The sequence below is a fragment of the Euprymna scolopes genome, chromosome 19 (assembly GCF_053919585.1).
Source record: "Euprymna scolopes isolate OS-2025 chromosome 19, ASM5391958v1, whole genome shotgun sequence".
Classification (NCBI taxonomy): Eukaryota; Metazoa; Mollusca; class Cephalopoda; order Sepiida; family Sepiolidae; genus Euprymna; species Euprymna scolopes.
This window is the reverse complement of record NC_136500.1, coordinates 51,552,553-51,567,800: the sequence shown is the minus strand read 5'-3', so window position 1 is coordinate 51,567,800 and position 15,248 is coordinate 51,552,553. Positions and strand designations below refer to the sequence as shown.

The 15,248-nt window shown below is 33.2% G+C and overlaps 1 long non-coding RNA gene across 1 annotated transcript; it reads right to left on the bottom strand.

The window, feature by feature from the left end:
• Window positions 1-6,597: 6,597 nt before the first annotated feature.
• LOC145303583 (uncharacterized) lies at window positions 6,598-13,910 on the bottom strand. Its single transcript, XR_013873743.1, has 2 exons — window positions 10,875-13,910; window positions 6,598-6,910 (listed from the first exon to the last, which is right to left on the bottom strand). It is a non-coding gene; the product is annotated as an uncharacterized LOC145303583 (long non-coding RNA).
• Window positions 13,911-15,248: the final 1,338 nt, after the last annotated feature.

Genomic DNA, 15,248 nt, shown 5'->3' with positions numbered 1-15,248 from the left:
TTCTTGATGCTCTCAACTCTTCGTTATTGTGTTCTAGGCGTATATAAACAGTTTTAAGATATAGTAACCCCACCTCCCACCAAGAACTCCGGCAAAAAAGCCTTTCTTGGACATACATAAACGCATGTGCCCGTTTTACCTTATATATATATATATATATATATATATATATATATATATATATATATAAAAATATATATATTAATTATTAGCAATAAGTGGAATATTTTATATATTACTTTTATATATTAAATTAATAATTAGCAATAACTGGAATCAAAGGGTTATTTTTTTTTCTTACAATTAAATGCTATTTTTATCAAAAAATAAAAAACAATAGATTTCATGATAAAGATTCCCAAGTTTGACTAGAAGGTTCCCTTATTCATAAAGATGCACCTGAAAAAATAACAATGGAGGATTCATTGGTTAAGACGGGGATATTAGAATAGAAGTCCAAATCGTCTGCAGAGTTGGGGTGAATGATACTTACTGTAGTAGTGTTAATGCATCTACAAACATCTGACTGACATGAAGAAAAAAAGGGATCACCAAGTTTTCAATTAAAAGGACAAAAATCTTCTATACACTTTAAATAAACAGTTTCATCAACACAGAATATGGTCCGAGACGAAAACAAGAATATAAGACAGGCGGGTTCAGCCGAAATGCATGTAATGCAGAAAAGGAATTGAGTCCACAAGTTCCTTCTCATTTTGTAATGTCGTTACGAGAGGTATGTAACTTGCCTCAGTGACGTTTCCAAAAGAACTTTTCATAAATGGGGTGCGAAATGGTTTCGAAAGAAATGAAAAAATGCTACACATTTGCAGAGTGTTTTATTCACCTTACATATCACTATGTAAGGTTTTTTTTTTTTTTTTAAACTCTTATTCACCCCCAAATAACTTTAAGTAGGGAGTTGAACATCAAGATATCTGTTCACATTGCACTTAAATTTCTGCATGTTAGTTCAGTCAAAGCAAGGAGAGAATTTCAAAGTCTAGCAGTTCAAGGAAAGAAACTAAGAGTATAAACCTTTCCAGTAATTGGGAATCTCTACAATGAAGGTGTGGGATTTTGCTGCTTATTGGGTTAATTAAGAATATTTACAGCAATTGGGGCACAAGTGCTATGAGTTTGTTAGAGCACATTCCATCAAAGTACTTGTAAAACAGGAACAGGGATGCAACACTGGGGCAATGGGACAGGTGTTGCAATGTGGTTGACAGTGAGGGACCTGTTAGATTGGAGACTCTTTTTTTTATACGATGTCTAATAAGGAGACTAATAATAGATGCACGAGCCCAAAATACCCAACGCATGGGCGAATGGTGGCTTTGTAGAGAGATGTGATAATGTAAGGTGTGAGTATTTTTCTAGCATGGTAGAAGGAGCCATACCTGTGTTTTCTTAATGAATCAAGTACTAATCTCTCCATGGATGATATGTAAGTGCAAAAAAATCCTAATAAAATAATGCTCTAATATATTTAAATGAAAATTCACGTTTAGAACAAACCATGAGTCAACATGTTTTCTAATTGACAGCTTAAATTTTGGTTAGACAAACATTTCTAGCTTGAATTAAAGTTTAAAGACAAAAATGATAAAGTATTATGGTCAGTAGCAAGTATTTGGCTTTCAAATTGATGGTGGGAGCAATCCAATCATATTCAGACAGTCTGCTTTTCTAATAATATTTTTCAGTACTAGGATTTATACTTGAGTCTTCGGGGTATACAATCAAAGAGTTTGCTTCATCAGACATTCACACGCCACTGATTATCATTCACTTGTATGACTAAACTTTAAACGAAAGGGAAACATAAACATGCAACCCTGTTGTACCAAAAACTAGAATTTCTTGGTGGTCTCTTAGTATCACTTAGTACTGACCTCATTAAAGAAAAAGAAAGAAACGTGTGTTGGATAAAAACCCTATAATTATTTGTTCAGTAAACAAAAGTGCTGTTTTAAAAAAAAAAAAGCTAATACTATTATCTTAAAACCATTATTTATCTATGGAGATTTGGAACATCTGCTAAGCTTTTTAGGTTCTAGTGCTTATAATTGAAGAGGTTTTATTTATTTGTTTTAAAATAATATTTATTTGATTTTTTTTTTTTTTTTTTCTAGAATAGTGGCTCCACCTCTTTCAAGAAAGACTAAGTTTGGTTTTGAAGTGCACAAGAAATATACTTTATTTTGGTCTATGATAAACATCTAACATTTTATGCTGAAACACAGTAGCTTTTGTAAACAACGAATCGTGTTTGATTTATTTAACACAAGTTTATAGCAGCCAAAACTTGCTACAATCACAGGCAGGAGCTAATTCCTGTGGCTCGAGATTTGAAATGTATTTTCTCCCTGGCTTGTTCAATCACAAGCCAGCTCTCAACTATGTGACCGAGTACATAAAAGGCGAAATCTGAAACTCTTAACCCTCTTTCTTCCTGTATTTTTTAGCTCTCATTCTTTCTTATCCTTTCTGTATCATAACCATCCATCAGATTAACCTCCCAACATAACATGGTGTCAAGAGTGAGATTACAAGGACATATTTTCTACTAAAACGAATCGAATTGGGAATAATGAATAAGCAGTGACATTTGTTTTTCCACACGAGTTTTAAAAAAAAAGGAAGACGATCATGTGTTTAGCCTCTAAAAACGAAAGGTAAGATAATCATCTTATGCCAAATCAATATTATTTAGCATGGCAGCTTCATCCCAAGTTCCACCACCAACAATAGATTGGTTCAGCGCAAATCTTGCCAAATTGATGGACAGATTGTTTTGGCAAGACAGGCTTCATTTTGGAGGTCTGATGCACAATGTTAACGACGATATCAAGGTTAGATATCTTTTGTTATGGGCTGGTGTCGAAGGACAAGAAATAAGTGGTACATTCGTCTTACAGCATGAAGAACAAAGGACAGTCAAAAACTACATAAACTACTTTTAAACAGCATGCGAACCCAAGGCCAAATTTTCGTATGGCAAGACACGAACTACTGCAGTGCAGACAAAATTGGTTGAAGTGAGTGTTCCTAATGATGGATGTCTGAACAGAGCTGAAAGGGAGAAACAAATCAAATACCAAGGTCTCATGTATGATATGAAAAGAAACTGAAATCTTAGAGATATCAATCATACCAGTTATTATAGGTGCCACAGGGCTTATGAAGAAGAACCTGAAGTCCTACCTAATTCATATTCCTGGGAAACCAAGTGCAAAAGAGATCCAGATAATTGCACTTAAGGGAACAACAAGGATACTAAAAAGAGCTCTCGGTTGGTTTCAATAAAAAGCATGACAATGTTGGCAGCTGGTTTGGCTGCCCCATACCCAGCGTTAGGAAGAAAAATTTTTTTAAAAATTCAGATGAATCGGCACGCTCATTTTTGAAACAGCTTTGTCAAATAACAAAACAGTGTGAATATGACTAAATGGTGGAGGATCCCTTGTAGTCAATCTACACATGCAATTCAGGTTGCCCAGCAAAAGGAAAATCGTGCATGATATGCAACAAAAAAGGACACTTTGCCAACGTTTGTTGCTCCAAGATGGGAGATAAAAAAACAAGTACAGAAAAGAACGACACAGCCACAGTGGCATAAAAACAGGCAAAAGTAACATTAGTGGCTCAAGAGAAGATATTTCCACTCCATTAAGCAGTTGCCATCATCCACTACATTAAAAATTGGCAATAGTTAGAGGCAAATAGACATTGATGTGAAAGTTGATAGAGGTGCTATGAGCAATTTTTTACCCAAGAAAATATACAAAAACTACATGGTGTACCACTCAAAGCAACAGCTATATGATTCAGTGAAACAATAATTGACCAAGAAGGAACATGCTGGTTGGGGGTAAGATTCCGCATAAAATTTGTCAGTGCAACATTCCATGTTATGAATTCAAAAGGCCCCATATTGATAGGACTACAGACATCACAGGAGTTAGGGCTAGTGACCCTAAACTTATCTGTGGAGTCAGTCAATACAGACAGTTCCAAAAATCATCAGGTGCAAACAAATGATGACCAAGCATCACAAAAAAAATACAAAGCCCACTCCAATGCTAAGATCCAGTTGAAAGGGGAATTTAAATGAAAGAAAAAAATCAGTCAGGAATTTCCTGACGTATTTGATGCTAATAGTTGTCTACCTGGTGAATATATTATTCATGTGGACCCCAAAGTACCGCTAGTTGTATATCCACCACAATGAATCCTGATAGCTCTCAGAGAGAAGTTAAAAATGGAATTAGACTCCTTAGTGGCACAAGGCATACTATCTTCAGTGACTGAACCAACACCATGGATGAACTCATTTGTGTGTGTGACTAAGCTTATGGGTCGTTTGTAATTGTCTATTCATCCTACCATTGTGAAAAAGGATTATCAAATATGAAGATATTATATTCTTTTATCTTTACGTTTTTTTTTTAATAAGAAGCTGAAAAAGAAAAAAAAACAAGCTCATTCTTGGTACGAGCTATACTAAGTGTCTTCTAAATAATTTTGTTTCATTTGCAAGATTTTTAACCATGTCTGATGCTTTTGTTTGTTGGTATTTTGTAACTTGCATTCAGATAAATACTGAATACTGAAATCTTAAAATTTCATGTCATTTTAATTTTGAAATAAATGGCAAGCAACACTGCAGGTAGGACACTTGACATGAAGGAAATTATTCTTTAAAAGTGAAACTCTTTATGACGATAAGACACAGCAGCTTGCATTGCCACTATGGTAGAAAAAGATGTGCCAACTAAGCATGTTCATAGTCCTTGGGTATAGATGTGGAGAATGTAAATAGCAACAAATTTTTTTTGTAGACAGTCCAAAAGTTGTTGACAGAATTTGGACAACAAATAAAATTTCTCAGGCATGCAACGTAATCTAGCCATCAGAAGTTAGTGATTGGACTTTTGATGGGTGGGGTTATGAACAAAGAAGCTTAGAAAATATTTAAATTGAATTAATAAGTGAATAAACGATACTTGCATTAGATAGCAGATCTGCTGATGCATAATGATAAGGTTGGTTTAGGAACAAAAAATCTTAGAGGATAGCAGAAATTAAAGAATAGTGAATAAATAAACAGTGCTTGCATTAGGTAGAACTGCTGATGCTTAATGATAATGTCAAACTCTATTGTGATATAAAAAGGGAAAAATGCAATAATTATCGTATAATGTTGATATCCGATTAAGCCAGATGCATGGATAATACCTCTGGGCTATTGGTTCAGGTATCAACTGTAATTGTCTCAAAAAAATCTCATCAAAAGTGCCTAAGCTTAAGAGACAAAAATAGGCTGAAATTGTCTTGAATAATTTCATCAAACAGAAGCAGAACGTTAAGAGACAAAAAGGGGCTATAGAAAGGTTTAGATTAACTAATGTTCTCTCAAATAATCTTGTTAAAAGTAACTGAGCAATAAAGAGACAAAAGAATCCTAAGACTAGGAAAAAAGTGTAGTCAAAGATTTCGAAGAGGGAGTTTTAACCAAAAGGAAACTATTTGGGTAGTTGACGTGAAAATTTATTAAACAAACAAGGAGGGATATAATTGGTATGACTGATAAGATGGTGAGAGGGAATTGAGAGTGGATGTAAGAAAATAAGAAAGAAAGCTGCGCAAAAAAAAAAAAAAAAAAATATATATATATATATATACGTATAAATGTATCTTGGAACACAATTAACATTATAACATATGTGTTATGAAGACTTACACTTGGTCAAGAGAGAAGTAAATTGCATGTCAGCAAAGATGAACGTGTAAATACGAGGACAGGAAAGTGCTAGCTAGTGCAAGTGAGAAGTGGCGAGGAGAAAGACTTTTAAAAAGAATATGTGTGTGAAAAAACTTTAGAAATATAATGAAATGCATTGTTTTGGCAGAATTTCATTAATGCAGAGTCAGATTCTTTATTTCTTCTTTTTGTAACACCCTTTTAAACTGGCAAACTGGCATATCTGCCACAGCTTAGTGATGGAGTCTTTTTACTAACACTCGTTTTTACATTGTAAATAGTAATACCACACTTATCTCCCCTTGTATTTTGTCAAATATAGGTTTTAAGTAGGTTTTGTCATCGTATACCTTCTTTTCGTCGTAAGCCTTCTTTTGGAAAGTAAAATATGTATATAGTAAATGCGGTATTGTGGTGTTTGGGTAATAGTAGGAAAAAGCTAGGCAATAATTTATTATGTACGGCTTCCACCCCCTTCCTTTATTTGGCCCTGTGCCACATTTTTTAATAATTTACTTTTGGAATTTATTGAAAATAAATATTTGAAAATGGATGACATCAAAAAAGATGAGTGATGGTTGTTAAACAACCATGTGATATCATAAAGGCTGAATAGGGGTTGCCAAAACCTGTAGATTCGTTTATTTATTTTAAAACAGCAGCAGTCATAACTGTTTTATCAACCAATGTGAAAGTTAAGAATGTCTACATTTAATAATGTGAGAATAAAATACACTATCTCACAAAATAAAATGTTGTGGGGTCAGACCATACAAAAAAAAAAAAAAAAACAGAAAGAAAAAACAATTAAACACAGGAAAAAAAAAGATGTTGACTGATTTTATTCAGATCAATGAAAGTCTTCAGAAAAAAAATGAAGATTTAAAATTGATTGCGAAAAACGACAAAACACAGAAAAAAAAAAAAAAGATATGAAACAGGATGTTGATATAATTACAAATGTGTTTAAAAATCCTGTTTCATGTCCATGGGAGATTTCGATCATCAGTTTTAGGGATGTCGGTCCTGATGTTCATTGGTTTTTAGGAATGTGTTCATGCCGGTTTTAGGGTTTTACTTTCAGATGTTTTGATATGGGATTAGTATTTATGGGTTGAGTTAAATTCAGAGAAATATTTTCTGTGAAAAATATTTGCAAGTTTTATAATTAAATATAATTTTATAAATTAAGTAAGAAAAACGAGAGACATTGTCATACGATAAACAAAACAAAAAATAATTAGTTATGAAAGGCATATATTCACTAAAGAGATATTTTATATATGTTTAAAATGGAAGTTTACAGCAATAGGAAAAACAGAATGTTCAAGAATATTTTTAGAGTTCTTCTAAAAACAATAGCTGAGACATTAGAAGTCTGAATTGATTAATTAAAAGTCGTGAGTTTCAGGAAAATCGTATTCAAAACTTTTCTGCTCATTTTTATACATGATAACTTATTGAAGGCTGTTTATAAAAATCAATGTGTATTTGATTTCGTATTAGAATTGGAGTTCAGTGAAAAAGATTGGAATATCTCAATGAATAAAGTTTATACAGATTTGCAGACGATAATGTGATGATTTTTTTGTGTCTGTGTGTTCGTCAATATTTGCGTGCATGAGTAGAGAGAAATCTTGCCAAAATTAATGCCTACAGTGGGGCGCCAGTGACACCGATCCATAGACTCAGATCAACTGGATTCCACTGGTTTAGTGAAGAAAAATCTGGCTTTTAAAGGGTTTAGGTAGCTTCCAGAAAGACCATTTCAAATAATTTCAGAAAGTTTTCTGATTGGTCCAAAATATAATCATTTGTTTGGTTTGGTTTGGTTGTTTTTGTTTTACGGCATATCAACCCTTTTCAGGCTATTTAATGCCGAATCCAGTGGTTCAGAAGAACAATTTTTTAATAGAATATATTTGGGTTTTTTTCAAGTCGGTTTTTATTTAACCCATAGTTGGGACCCTTACAGGTACTACCACTCCAGGTCAGAGTGGACCTGAAAGCAATGGCAATTAAAGGGTAGCTCCACACTCCCCAAAGCCTGCAAGCTGGAGCCTCATCATCAGATATAGTTTAAGGTCATATCCAGGACCTAATAATTATTTGTTTTTATTTAGGATAATGTACGCGCAGACGATGTGTGTACAAACGCATTTATGCATTTTGATTTTGTACGGAGATGTGTACACTTCGATTACATGTCTTTTTTTCCCCCAATGTTTTGTTGTTTTTCTCAATAAATTTTGAATCTTCACTTTTTCTGAAGATTTTTGTTGATCTGAACAAAGCCAGTTAATCTTTCATTCATTTGTTTTCTATTTAATTTTTCTATATTTAACTATTTTTTCATTATGTATTTAATACATTCAAAAATATATATATAAATAAATACTGACCCAACGGATTATATACTACTGAAACTCTGATGATCTATTGGTCCTTTCTTTCTGATCTAAGCTTGCGAGTAACTCTTGATGATGAAGTATCTTCATTTTTTTCCTTATCAATGCTGGTGTTCCTCAGGGGTTCTTATCTAGGCCTAACACTGTTTCTTCTCTATATGAATGACCTTTCAGAGAATATTATAAGGAAAATTAACATTTATGCTGATGACACCACTCTCAATTTTGGTATTGCTTCTTGCCCATCTTTCTTGGATCGGTTGAAATATAAAGTTGATCTAGAAGTTGATTTGGGTTCTATTATGGATTAGGAATAAGAAATGGCTTGTTTCATTTAATTCTGTTAAGACTCAGCTATTGTCCTTCAATCACAGGCGTGTCTCTTTCCTTCCTAGGATTCTTATGAATGGTTCTGCTCTCGATGAGAAATCAACTCTAAAACTTCTTGGTCTTTCTTATCAAAATCTTTCTTGGAGTCCATATATTAAATCCATTGCGCTTTCTGATTCTCGTAAAATCGGTTCTCACTATCACTCTAAACACTTTCTCACACCCGAGGCTATTCTTTATCTGTACAAATCTACCATAAGACCATGTATGAAGTACTGTTGTCATATTTGGACTGATGAATCTATGTCCCATTTGAAGACTCTTGATGAATTGCAGAAACATATCTGTAATTTGATTGGTCCCACACATTTTTCTCCATCTTAATCTCTCTCTCTCGTAGACGTGATGTTGCTAGTCTCAGTCTTTTCTACAAATACTATAATGGCATGTGCTCCTCAGAATTGTCTGATCTATTCTCTGCTTCCTTTGTTCCAGCTCGTTTGACTCATTGGTCTAGAGGTCTCCATCAATTCATTGTTTTAATACATCATTGTAATACATTGTATTCCAGTGGCTTCTTTCCAAAAACTGCAAGGTTGTGGATCTCTCTTCCTGCTCACTGTTTTCCTTCTACCTACGGCCTTGGTCTTTTCAAGACTAAGGTCAATAGCCATCTGCTGTCTTTGCAATAATCAGCTTTTGTTCATGTTAGCTCCTTACATCAAGTGGCTTCATGCTTTGTCTCAGGCGATTTCCATTAAAAATAAGTAAATATCGTCTTGCTTTCCACTGTGTACACTTTATATCTGTGCATGAACGTTTTAGATGGTGGGAGGAAGGGCGAATGACATGAAAAGAGTGAATTATAAGGGTAATGGGTGAAGGTGAATGACTTGAATAATTAAAAGAGAGGAGTGAGAGAATGAGAGGGAGGAGATTTTGTATTTATTATTACAGAGCCAATTCTCTATTGAATATTATATTGTACCTTATATATAGTTCTGATCTCAATCAGCTAGAATTGAAACCAAAACATTTAGCACTCCAATTGTTGCTCAAGTCGTATTCGCTACCGTTTGAGCTAACCCAGCAGATAAATAAGAAAGTTATAAAATTAAACCACCCTAAACTATGAATGAATTTGCGTATGCGCAAAAGTAATAGAACTATGTTGGTAAGTTGAAAAGAACATTTTGCATTTCAACTTGCCAGCCTTATTTCTGTATGTGTTATTCATCCATTCGTTCAAAGCTTTTAGTCGTTACTCGTTATAAACCGCCCTTGGCGTATGATTACTATTTTCTATTAATTTCAATGTTATATGACCAGTAGTTTAAGAGTTTATCGGTTAAATATTTACACACAGACAGATACACATACATACTCTACTGTTTTATTGGTGAAAGTGCTCCATTACGCCAAATGCCTGCCTCAACATTTTCTAATAAAATGATGACTTTTATAGGTTTTTGGGTATGTTGAAAATTAATGTTGCAGGAAAAATTAGCACAGATATATAGTTTTTGAGATATAAATACCTGTATTTATTATGCAATGTAATTTCTAGTAGTTTGAATTTGCCGCCATCTTTGTTGTTTCAATGAAATGGTTCAGTAAGCATGCGCATATGAACTGCAAAGTTAATTCTACAAAATTCAAACGTTTATTCAACATCATTTCAAGCTAATTCCAATGTCGAGCTAATTCCACCAAAAAATTACTTTCAAGCATTCAAATTCAATAAAATTCCAAGGAAATTTCAAGATAATTCAAAATTAAAAAAAAATTTCAAAGAAAGATAATTCCAATTGCAAGATAATTAATAAAAAAAATGTCCTGTGTCCGGTGTAAATACAACTACATCGACGCAATGTCAGAATTTAACAAACAAGTGCACACACATATGGAAGTGATACCCCGGGTTAGGTTTAGGTTTAGGGCGAAGGTTAAGTTTAAGGATAGGTTTAGAGTTAGGTTTAGGGACAGGGTTAGGGTTCTATAATATCACCTGAAAAAAAAGATGAAACTTTAAAAAAAAACTGATGTGTTCTATAATAATGCGCTAAAAAAAACTTAGAGTTTGCCGCTTTCATATGCTGCCCATTCAAACATGGCCGCCAGTGATTTACATTGCAAAATACAGGTATTTATATCTTGAAACGTTTTGTCTAAGCTAATTTTCCCTTCGATATTCATCTTCAGCATACCCAAACACCTTTAAAAGTCATCATTTTATTGAAAAATTGTGAGGTGTCTTCAGTTGGCGTAATGAAGCACTTTGACTATTTTATTTATATAGATAAATCAGAGCCATTGGATAATGGCACAAAATGAGCTTTATTTTTATTCATTTTTTCAAAACTTACCAAAAGCAGCCATTCATTCTTTATGAGGTCACTGATTTCCAAATAAATAAAGAATTTTTATGCTAAAGATGTTTGTTGTCAGATGCTGTGGTTGAGTTCTTCCTCTGTAGACGCTCTGGTGAATGGTTGGTAATGCTTCTTCTCTCAAAATGGAAATGCTGCTTCTCTCAGCTGCAGCTTGGTATCAGATTCAGAGTAGATCTGCAATCAACTGTGTTACTTTTAAGTCAAAAGGCAGTTAATAATCAATGAAAACATCGGAGATCATTTTCTTATAAACAAAAATAATTATTTACATAAAATAACTTCATAAGCAATTCATACAAAGAAAAATTAGTTCCAAGATTTCTCTGTGTTTAAGCAAAAGACTATTTCTTGGGTGCAGGGTTTTCAATTGAAATCAAATTCTTCATTTAGTTTTCTCACACTTAAGAATTCTAAGATTAACTCTCGGTTTTTGCTATTTTCACAGAGTGGCTTGGGTCGACTGTGAGAGAAAAGACAAGATAAAACACAGACCTGCACCCTAGCCGATCAAGACAAAAGACCCCCCCCCCCCGCCGCCAAGCTTCTAGTTTTATGAAAAACATCACGTCCCCCCCCACCAACTTTATAAGATTGCTCTTTCTTCCTTTTTTCTTTCTTTTTTTTTCCACACTTTTTTCTCCTTTCCGAGATCCTACTCTCTCCCTTCTTCCTCTGAAATCTCTTTGTTTTCTTTCTCTTTTGATCTAAAGAATTTTATTATCAAACTTACACGATGGGTACTTTGGTTGTTGATTCCTTTATTGGCAAAATGAAATCAAAATTTATTTAGTTTTTTTTTTTTTTTGAATAGTAAACAAATGGCTGTACACGACGTCTTCACTGATATCAAGCTGTCCTTTTGTTCCGGTCTAGCCAAACAACATGACAATGGTCCTTTTTGTTTGCTTTTTATAACCGTTATCGACACTAGATTTTGTCTTTAAATTCTTCTTCAACATGAGACACATGGCCGATATCATGGTGACCCTGGTGATATTCTGCCAGCGCCATTTCAAAACAATCATCCCCACTAAACACTAAGAGACCTTACCTCTCCGATATCTCCAACAAGAAATTGTTTTATCATTTCTCAACAATCTGGGATCTTTTTGACCAAGTGTCAAATACCCATGACCATACCTGATTTTCAGCCTGCCAACAAGGTTGTTTGAAATTGTCCGAGACCAGAAATAGTATTACAGACAGTTCTGAATCTATTAGATTGGAAACTCTTTTTTGTACCATGCCTAAGAGAGAGAGAGAAAGAGAGAGACTAGTGGTTGATAAACCAGCCCATATGTGGCAACAATATTCCATACATAGGCAGAGAGTGGCTTTGTAGAGATATAGGATACTGTCAGCAGCCTTAGCAATATTTTCCAATTCATGTTAACCTGTGAATTGTTTGATGATTTCAGTTTTCCTTCTCTATGTAAATCTTGTCTTACATAGGGGTCCTGAAAATTTATTAGCCTAAACAAAAACATAATGGTAACACGTCATTACTATTATTTCATGAGGATTATCAAGAGTATGAGTGGTGACAATAGCTAAGCCGACTGCCAACCTTAATGCGTCAAGTTCGAATCCAGTTTGTACTACAGAAACACTTTCATTAAGGCAACCATTATGTGTTCCCTCCTGTGAATACCTCATATTTTTCTAGAAAAAATTCTAATTAGAAAGATATCTGGGAAACCAATGGCAACAACAGAATCCTCTGGTTTGTAAGAAATGATAGAATCAATGAATCAAGAATTTATATCGAACATAATCACGTTGAGAACCCAGTTTCTGGATCTACCATAAAAAAATTTCAGCCTAGTCAGTACTATATGGGTAACTATTTGAGAATACCAGTTGCTGCATATAAGAGGGCTCCCCTTATGTTGGTATTGATTTTTGTCATCTTGAACTTCTCCTTGCCACTAGATTACAGCAATACCGATTCAGAAGAGGTGTAGTTGTGATTGCACAACCTTTGCTTCACAATAACAGGGACTATCCATTGCCTCTAAGAATGAATAGAGATCAAACTTGAAAATGGATGTCATAAAAATTGAATGGTAAGTGCCAAAGGCAATGTGACGTCAAAAAGGGCAAATGGAAGTTGTCAAATGTTGGAGACATGTTTTTTAAGCACCAATAGCCGTAATGTGCATTGTGTAAAAGACAAAAAAATTATCACAGTAAAATAATTGGTGAACTTTTTTTTACTATTTAAATATGGGCACAACATCACAATAGAAAATTTTTAGATTTTAGATTTGCATTAAATTTAATCCATAATGAATAAACACCAATTCAGCTGGATTCCCTGAATTTCATTCTCTTCTTAAGACTTCTTTAAAGCTTCACAATTTGGGCATGTTCTAGTCAAAATCATGCATTTTGATTTTTATCGAAATTAAAATAAGGATTCTAAATATAAGGTTTAGCAGCAATATATCTGGGTTTTAATCTCCGTAAGAAGACATAAAAGTAGTACAAAATTATTCTACTCGGAAATAATACCTCCCCTTAGCCGTGTATTATTTTCCTATTTACAATGCCTCCTCACGGGACAGAGTTAGACACCAGGGTCGTTTTTTAACGTGGAGAAAAGGAACAAAAATAAAAATTGTCTCAGTCGTGAAGGACCTCTCCTCCACCGACAGAGAACAAGAAATTGAAGTGGAGCATCTGAAGAACAGATCCGTGTATTATTTTAGTTAAAAAATATGACTATTAATATCATAATAGTTGTCTTGCAATAAAATTCTAATTTATTTATTTATTTTTAACTTGAGTTAATGTGTTAAATCGCTGGCAGGCATGTTTTCGCTTTTACTCAAATATACTTTACTGTTTAACGATTTCATTATACACACAAACATTTTCTAGCATTATAAACATTATTTTTTTTTTACCCACAATAAAAACAAAAAGGTTTTCACAGCGTCTAATGGATTTAAAATCGAAAACAAAGAAAACGGTAGTCGATATTTTTTCTCGAAAAAAAAAAAAAAAAAAAAATGGTTGCGACGTGTAAAAATTGAGAATAAATCTTAAATTTTATATACATTAAAAATAAATAAAATTTGTATTTCAGGACAAAAAAAAAAACCGGTTTTGTATTACTCGTAAACATCGATTCGAAAAAGTAGTAAAAAACAAAAAATAAAAAAAAATAACAAATAAATGTCATCAAAGGCAAAATAAGTTACTTTTCTACCCAAGTGGATAAGTTTTTAGTGTTTTTATTTAATGAAACATGTTTATTCAAACTCTTCTTGAATAAAATAAAAACTACTCGACGAGAACACTCAACAGTACACTAACACTACTGCTTTAATAATTATTTGGGGGTTGTATTTACTGTACACAGATTCGAAAAAAATGTCTAAAAACAAATAAATGTTATCAAAGGAAAGATAAGTTACTTTTCTACCTAACTGGATAAATTTGGGAAAAGGAGTATAAAATAAAAACTAGACAAAATACTGTTAGAAACTCGCTCAATATATGTTACCGTGACATATATTCGGTGGGTATTTTGTCTAGTTTTAAAAAAAATTTATTTTTAACTCCTTTCCCCAAACTTATCGTGTCAAAGAGAGAGTCACGAGCGCCATTTTAACTTTCCAATAAACCGGTAAACACTGTATGTTTTTCGAGTTGAATAAACATGTTACATTAAATAAAAACACTAAAAACATATCCAGTTAAAAGTAACTTATCTTGCCTTCGGTAACATTTATTTGTTATATATTTGTTTTTTGACAACTTTTTCGAATCTATGTGTACAAACCCTTTTTTTTCTAATTACCATATTTTTCATGCACATGCTCTAAAAATGTTTTAAAATTATCCCATATTTTTTCACTTTTCATGTTATAAGCCTCTCTATACATGACCTCATCGACATGAGACCATTTCATTTCTCCTACTGATCCCGATATGTATTTCAAAAAATCATATAATAACAAAATAATTCGCAAAGTTCAAGCCACAATAAAAAATATCCATCCAAAATAAAAAATAAATAAAAACAATCCGGACAAGCCAAAATAACAAAGCAATAATAAATAAGAAAAACTAGGCGCGCCCTAATTCGAACTGCGTACATCGGAACCGATGGCACTCGTGTACGTCCGCCCAGCGAAATTAACGTAAATAATTATAAAATATAATGAACATGTTTTTCGATCTTTGCGCACAGCTACTACATTTAAACCTTCAATATGGCGCTCCTCCTCAGTGCAGCGAATCTCAATGACTATAAATATGAACACAGTATTTTAAAATGAAATTTAGAATTGAAAAATATTTTTAAAAGGTTTAAATGAGAATAAAAAATAATAATTC